Source organism: Apium graveolens, chromosome 9 (genome assembly GCF_009905375.1).
Source record: "Apium graveolens cultivar Ventura chromosome 9, ASM990537v1, whole genome shotgun sequence".
In the NCBI taxonomy this organism is placed as follows: Eukaryota; Viridiplantae; Streptophyta; class Magnoliopsida; order Apiales; family Apiaceae; genus Apium; species Apium graveolens.
In genome coordinates this window covers 148,040,912-148,048,975 of record NC_133655.1, presented here as the reverse complement: position 1 = coordinate 148,048,975, position 8,064 = coordinate 148,040,912, and the positions used below count along the sequence as shown (strand labels likewise).

Sequence of the window (8,064 nt, the reverse complement as noted above, 5' to 3'; positions counted from 1 at the left end):
TTGACAAGTGATATCTGTAACAACCTTTAAAAGCTCAGGTAAGCAATAAGGCTAAAATAAACTACATTTTTATGGAAAGCGAGTGTTGTTTATGGGGGTTGAGTTGAGCTTGAAAGTGCTTCCAACAATTCAGTTTCTATTAGAGATTGATAGATTGCATATATCTCAGTCATCTCTCAATGTGTTTACGTATCCATATAAATAAGGATCAAATAATGTATTTCTAATTCAATACAAAATCAACTAGCACTTTTGTTTATATTGGTTTCTCAATTTGAACATGTCTCTTTTACTTATAGAGTCATTCACGGACATGTTAGTTCATGTTTGGCTGGGACCGTCTTGACAAATGTTTGGACTATAAAAGTATTCTATGATCATCTGCGTCATAAGATTCCATTTCAACAGTAACTTGTCATGCTTAATCATATTTTTGAAGGCTAAAACTCTTATCCATTTGATAATTATGTTATCGTATGTTTATTAAGTGGCATTTATGACACTTATTTATGCTCTAATAAGCTTTGAGTTGATGTATTTGTACTCAAGTTATGTGTGTTTTAACGTGTTTTCAAGTATTTTTGCATTTCAGGCTTCACTTCATGAATCAGGTGAATTAACATTGTTTTGATGTTAATATGGTGTTTAGGATGTGGTGGAATAAAAGCTTGAAAGACTAGCTCGAAGCTGCAAGGAATAAAAAAGGAAAATAAAGTTTTTTGGCAGAAGGTCGACGTGCCCGCGCTGATGTTGCGCGTGGCCGCGCCAGGGAACAGAAAGTCAGCGCGCCCGTGCTGGTGAAGCGCGCGGCCGCGCTGGGTCGGGAATTAAAAATCCTGATTCTTTTGTAATTCGAATTCTGGACTCCTGGGGTGCATGGACTGCTATATAAGCATAAATTAGGTCGTTTATTAATATATAGAATTTATAATTCAAAGTTTGAAGACATCAAGGGAGGAGAAGACGGCAATAGATCTTTTGGCACAATTCAACAAAGGCGAAGATGATCTAATTTATTCTTGTGAATCTTTGTTTTGAGTTGTAATTTGCATGCTTGTTTCTTTTTTGTTTGAACCTATATTCTTGTGTGTACTTTGGTTTAATTATTCGTATAAAGACTACGTTTTCAATATCATGTTTTCATTGTAACTCACATTGGCGATGTGTACGATTATGGGCTAATCGTTATCGTGGGGTTCTAGCGGATTTATTTATGGATTTCTTTAGTTAATTTATTTGATGCCTTAGTGTGTGGTGATTGTATGATATCCTAATTATGGTTGTGCTTATTCATCTTATGAGCGTCGCAAACTTATAAGATAGTGTGTTAATTCTTAAAGAAGCGAAATTGAATTTAAGGATTTAGAACTTGCCATGCTAGCATAGGTTCATGTATTGTTATGCATGATTCGTAGGTAATTTTACCCATCTTACTTGCCCTATGTAATCAAGATAGATAACTTGTGCTTAAACCATTATGTTGTCAAATTCTATAGACATATAAGGTCTCAATATAATTGGTGCCTATTTAGCTTCTATCTCTTTTGTGGATGTCTGGTAGAATGGTACTCGTGCAATGAAAGTTGGCGTTTATCAGTTTCGTGTTATCTGATTAATATCATCACCATTGCATGCTAAGGATGAGAATAATAAGGCTATTGAATGAAGTATTTAATGAAGTTAGAATCCCATGTTTGTCATATATATTAATTCAGTCTATTTTATTCTCTTAGTTATAATAGTTAGCGTAATTCTTAGTTATAAACAATCTCACTTTGTTATAGTCTTAGCATTGAATAATAACCATACATTGTTGCGTAGGTGCATAATTTAGATAGTTAACCAATATAGTCTCTGTGGGATCGAATTTGATTTATATCTTATACTACTTGCGAAGTCGTATACTTGCATGTATTATTAACGCGTGTTTAGCAACTAACAAGTTTTTGGCGCCGCTGCCGGGGACTGCAGTGTTAATTACTAGTTTATGTGCTTTCCATCAGTGGTCGTTAAAGTTCATTGCCTCGGACATTGTTACTTATTTGTTTACTTGTTTTATTTCAGGTGATCTAGCGAGGGTGTATGCATACGCGTTCGCGTACTCACAAGAGAATACTGGATAAAGCCGAGGAAGAACTTGTGGTAGTTCGTAGGGAAGTTTTTAAGGAAGACAAGAAGGTAGAAGAAGAAGAGAAGTAGAAGAGCCAATTGTAGTAGCTATGGGTGATCAAGCAGAAAATCCGAAGGCTTTGATGGACTATTCTAAGCCTAAGATTAATGACATTCAATCTAGCATCATTAGACCAGCCATCACGGCTAACACTTTTGAGATCAAGTCAAGCATGATCCAGATGATTCAGAACTCAGTTCGGTTTGGGGGTTCTCCTACCGAAGACCCTAACATGCACATCATGGATTCATCGAGATCTGCGACACTTTCAAGTTCAATGGTGTGACTGAAGATGCTATCAAGCTGCGACTATTCGCATTCTCTTTGAGGGACAAAGCTAAGTGCTGGTTACACTCTCTACCGGCAGGGTCTATCACAACTTAGGAAGATCTTGCTCAAAAGTTTATCACTAAATTTTTTCCCTTGGCGAAGACTGCAGCAATCAGGAATGCTCTTACCCAGTTCGCGCAGCAAACTGGAGAATCTATGTGTGAAGCTTGGGATCGATATAAGGAGATGCTAAGGAAGTGCCCCCACCATGGCATGCCTGATTGGATGATTATCAACTATTTCTACAATGGATTGGGTCCTACTTCTAGGCCCATGCTTGATGCAGCATTAGGAGGAGCCTTGTGGGCTAAGAGCTATGATGAAGCTTATGAACTTATTGAACTGATGGCTGCTATTGAGTACCAGAATCCTTCTCAGAGACTGACTCAGGGAAAATTAGTAGGAATTCTGGAGTTGGATGTAACAACTGCTATAGCTGCCCAACTTAAGACTTTCACAATAAAGGTGGACACTTTGACTAATTATGGAGTTAATCAAATCACTAGTGTCTGTGAGCTTTGTGCTGGTGCCCATGAGACTGATCAGTGTGCAATTTCGAATGAATCAGCTCAGTTTCTAAGTAACTTCCAGCGATCGCAGTATCCTGTGCCAGCCACCTATCATCCAAACAACCGCAATCATCCTAATTTCAGTTGGAGCAATACTCAGAATGCGGTTCAACAGCCTTATCAGAAGTATACATCTAAGCAGTACGACCCCCTGGTTTTCAGCAACCGCAGTATGCACCAACATAACAACTCCAGCTGCATCTAGCTAATAAAAAATCTGAATTAGAGGAGTTGAAGCTTATGTGCAAGAGCCAAGCTATTTCTATCAAGACCTTGGAAAATCAAATTGGGCAAATTTCCAATGCCTTGCTAAATCGTCAGCCTGGTACACTACCTAGTGACACTGAAGTGCCAGGAAAGAAGGAAGTTAAAGAGCAGGTAAAGGCAACCACTTTGAGGTCTGAAAAGGTTGCTAATCCCGAACAAATACAAGAGTTGACTGAAGGAGCTAGAGCTGAGAAAGAAGTAGAGCAGCAGGATGAAAAATTGGAACCAAGGAAGACTACTGTTGAGCACACTCTTCCTGAGGGTAATACAGGGGAGAAATAGATATATCCTCCACCGCCTTTTTATAAGAGGCTGCAGAAGAAAAAGCTGGAAAAGCAATTCGAGAAATTTCTGGAGGTGTTCAAGAAACTTCATATCAACATACCTTTTACTGAGGCTCTCGAGCAGATGCCTAGTTAGGCAAAGTTTATGAAGGGTATTCTCTCTCGGAAAGTGAAGCTAGATGATTTAGAGACTGTCGCTTTCATGAAGGAATGCAGTATTGTGTTGCAGCAGAAGTTGCCTCAGAAGCTTAAAGATCCAGGAAGCTTTACTATTCCATGTACTATTTGGAAAGTGTCTTTTGACAGATGCTTATGTGACTTGGGAGCTAGCATCAATTTGATGCCTTTGTCAATCTTCAAGCAACTGGACTTACCTGAACTCAAACCAACTTACATGACCTTGTAATTGGCCGACCGTTCTATTACATATCCAAGAGGTATTGTGGAGGATGTCTTGCTCAAGGTGGATAAACTCATCTTCCCTGCTGATTTCGTCATTCTTGATTTCGAGGAGGATAAGAAGATTCCCATAATCTTGGGAAGGCCTTTCTTGGCAACTGGTCGAACCTTGATTGATGTGCAGAAGGGTGAGCTTACAATGCGAGTGTTGGATCAGGATGTAACTTTCAATGTGTTCAATGCTATGAAATTTCCTATTGATAATGAGGAGTGCTTAAAAGTCGAGTTGGTCGATTCGGTGGTCACATCGAAACTTGATCACTTGCTAAGGTCTGATACCTTAGAAAAAGCCTTGTTGGGAAATTCGGATAACGAAGATGACGAAGGTGATGAGCAATTGTAATATTTGAATGTTTCTCCCTGGAAAAGGAAGATTGATATGCCTTTTGAATCTCTTGGAATGAAGGAATTAAACAAAGCTCCTAAACGCCTCAAGCCTTCTATTGAGGAAGCTCCTACTCTTGAGCTTAAGCCTTTACCTGAACATTTGAGGTATGCTTTCTTAGGTGATGCATCTACTCTGCCTGTTATTATTACATCTAACCTTTCAGGTAGCGATGAGGAAAAGCTTTTGAAAATTCTGAGAGAGTTCAAATCGACAATTGGATGGACTATAGCAGATATTAAGGGAATCAGCCCTTCTTACTGCATGCATAATATTCTGCTAGAAGAAGGTAGCAAACCTATAGTCGAGCAGCAAAGAAGACTTAATTCAATAATGAAGGAAGTAGTGAAGAAGGAAATTCTAAAGTGGCTAGATGCAGGGATCATCTACCCTATCTCTGACAGTTCATGGGTAAGCCTGATTCAATGTGTACCAAAAAAAGGTGGTATCACTGTGGTAGCAAATGAGAAGAATGAGCTTATCCCTACACGAACAGTCACGGGGTCGAGAGTTTGTATGGACTACAGGAAGCTGAACAAGGCCACTAGAAAGGACCATTTTCCATTGCCCTTCATTGGTCAGATGCTTGACAGGTTGGCTGGTCATGAATATTACTATCTTCTGGATGACTATTCGGGTTACAATCAGATTTGTATCACTCCAGAAGATCAGGAGAAGACTACCTTCACTTGTCCATTCGGTACGTTCACCTTTAGACGAGTTTCATTCGGTCTGTGTGGTGCACCAACCACATTTCAGCGATGTATGATGCTCATCTTTTCTGACATGATTGGCCAGAATGTGGAAGTGTTCATGGATGATTTCTCGGTCAATGGTGATTCTTTTGATGAATGCTTGTAAAATCTCGGACAAGTTCTCAAGAGGTGCGTTGAAACCAATTTAGTTCTCAATTGGGAGAAATGTCACTTTATGGTGCGTCAAGGCATAATTCTCAGGCACAAGGTTTCTAGTAAGGGTCTTGAGGTGGATAAGGCCAAGGTAGGGGTCATTGAGAATCTTCCCCCCACCTAATTCTGTTAAGGGAATTCGCAGTTTTCTTGGTCATGCGGGATTCTACAGGCGTTTCATCAAAGACTTCTCGAAAATTTCAAAGTCATTGTGCAGTTTACTAGAGAAAGATGTTCCTTTTAAATTTGATGATGAGTGCCTTCCAGCTTTTGAGACATTGAAGAAGAGTCTAATTACGGCACCGGTCATAACTGCACCCGATTGGAATGTACCTTTTGAGATGATGTGCGATGCAAGTGATTATGTAGTTGGAGCAGTTCTTGGGCAGAGGAAGAACAACATTTTTCATGTGGTCTACTATGCTAGTAAGACCCTCAACGGTGCTCAACTGAATTACACTACTACGGAGAAAGAACTTTTAGCTATTGTCTATAGTTTTTAGAAATAACTTTTAGCTATTGTCTATTGTCTATGGTCTATTATGCTTGATGAAGTTGTTTGGGGGTATAGAACAACATATAAAACTCCATTGGAAATATCACCATTTCAGTTGGTTTATGGTAAGGGGTGTCATTTGCCGGTGGAAGCATAAAGCTTATTGGGCTTTGAAGAAATTGAATCTGGACTTGGATGAAGCTAGAAAGAAAAGAATGCTTCAATTGAACGAACTTGACAAATTTCGACTTCAAGCTTATAAGAACAACAAAATGTACAAGGAGAAATTTAATAGGTGGCATGATCGTGGTCTAGTGCTCAAGAAATTTGTGCCGGGGCAACAAGTGCTTTTATTTACTCTCGTCTCCGTCTTTTCCTGGAAAGTTGAAGTCAAGATGGTCAGGGCCCTTCATAGTCAAAACTGTGTTTCCACATGGAGCGGTGGAAATTTTTGAGAATGATCTGGGCCAAACATTCAAGGTTAATGGTCAACGGTTGAAGCATTATTATGGTGATACGGCAACCCACGAGGTGGTTAGTGTCGTTTTATTGTCCACTTGATCTCGAGATTCTACGTTGAGCTAGCGACGTAAAAGAAGCACTTCTTGGGAGGCAACCTAAGTATGTTGTGCATTAGTATGTAGAGGAAGCAAGAAGAAAGGAAAAAATCAAGAAAAAAAAATTTAGGGCCAACTACAAAAGCTGGGCGCGTCCGTGCTGACCAAGCGCGCGGCCGCGCCGTTTTTCCAGTAGCCACGCGCGCTATTTCAGCGTGCGGCCGTACCGGTTTTCCAGAAGTTACGCGCGCCCGCGCTGTCTCAGCGCGCTCCCGCGCCGGTCCCCGTTCGAGAAAAAAAAAATATAGCAATTTTATTAGAGAAAATCGGGATTTTAATTCCAAAATCAATTTTAACCCGATTTTTACTCTACCCCATCCCATAATTCCCTCTCCCAGCTGCTGGTCAGGCGAGCAGGACTGGATGGAAATCTCAGTTAGGAGATGAAGGGGGACCATCGCAGCAGCAGCAGCAGCAGATTTGGGAGCTGGTTTGAGTTCGACACAGTATAGGCGTCTTGCACGGAGGATGGATGCGATGCACGACATCCATAGTCGGTTTGCAAGCGATCTCACCCAGGCACTTGGGACTACATTTAGAGATACGGGAGTTGACATCCAGTGTCCAGTCTTTGGTGAGGATTCCGTGCATCCACCTCCGGACACACCTGAAACTCCACCCGTTGAGGGTGATGCTTCTGATTCTGAGTAGGTATGCCTGATTCCTTACTATTACCTTCACCGAGGACAGTGAATATTTTAAGTTTGGGGGTAGTAGTTGAAGGAATATATTTGTGTGAATCTCATATAGTTTGCATATTCATGATAGTTTAATGCATATAGTTGCATATATTTTGCCATTAGTTTTTTTTATTTTTGGTAGTTTTTATGATAATTTGTTCATATAATTTCATGAATTTGCATTATATCATGATTCCCTTAGATAATTTTTCCGATTAATTGGTGATATTGATGCTAGTGTAGTAATGTCATATTTAGTGATGTTGAGTCTTATTGGATTGATTTACATGCTAGAGATACTTGTATTTCACTAAGTCTTATAGGTTGCTAGAGTGCTAGATCATAGTCATGATTTGTTGATTTGTCGAGGTTTGATCGCTTGTTTATATTTGGAATTTAGGGTATTCTCTTAATAATAAAAGACATGGATATTTAGAAATTGGAGAAAATTATATTTTAATGCTAGTTGTGTGGCTAGGTGTCAATTGACTAGTAGTCAACTCATATTTTTATGAGTAGGCTAGGGTTGAATGAGATGGAGCGAAAAGCACTCATTCAGAAATTATTGAAGAAAAAGAAAAAAAAAAGAAAAAAAAAGAAGTATAAGTGTTATGTATAATTGATCACAAGTGGGCTCTTTAGTACTCAATTTATTAAGTTCTTAGGGGACTTTGTGCCTAGTGACCTAAGGCTTTTATAGTCTGGGATCCGCTAACCTAACGCTCGCTACATGGGTACTATTGTATAAGTCTTTTGTGGACCTCACTCATTGCATGATCAAATAAGCATATGTGTTTTGTCTTGTTTGAATAAATCATGAATCCCTGATTAACTCCGATATAAGAATTGAAGTGTTATAAGTTATTTTGAGTCTAGCTTTTATTCTGTTTGTAAACCTG

General features: G+C 39.4%; 1 non-coding gene across 1 annotated transcript; it reads right to left on the bottom strand.

The window, feature by feature from the left end:
• Window positions 1-2,608: 2,608 nt before the first annotated feature.
• LOC141688330 (small nucleolar RNA R71) lies at window positions 2,609-2,715 on the bottom strand. The gene has a single exon (XR_012561778.1). It is a non-coding gene; the product is annotated as a small nucleolar RNA R71 (small nucleolar RNA).
• Window positions 2,716-8,064: the final 5,349 nt, after the last annotated feature.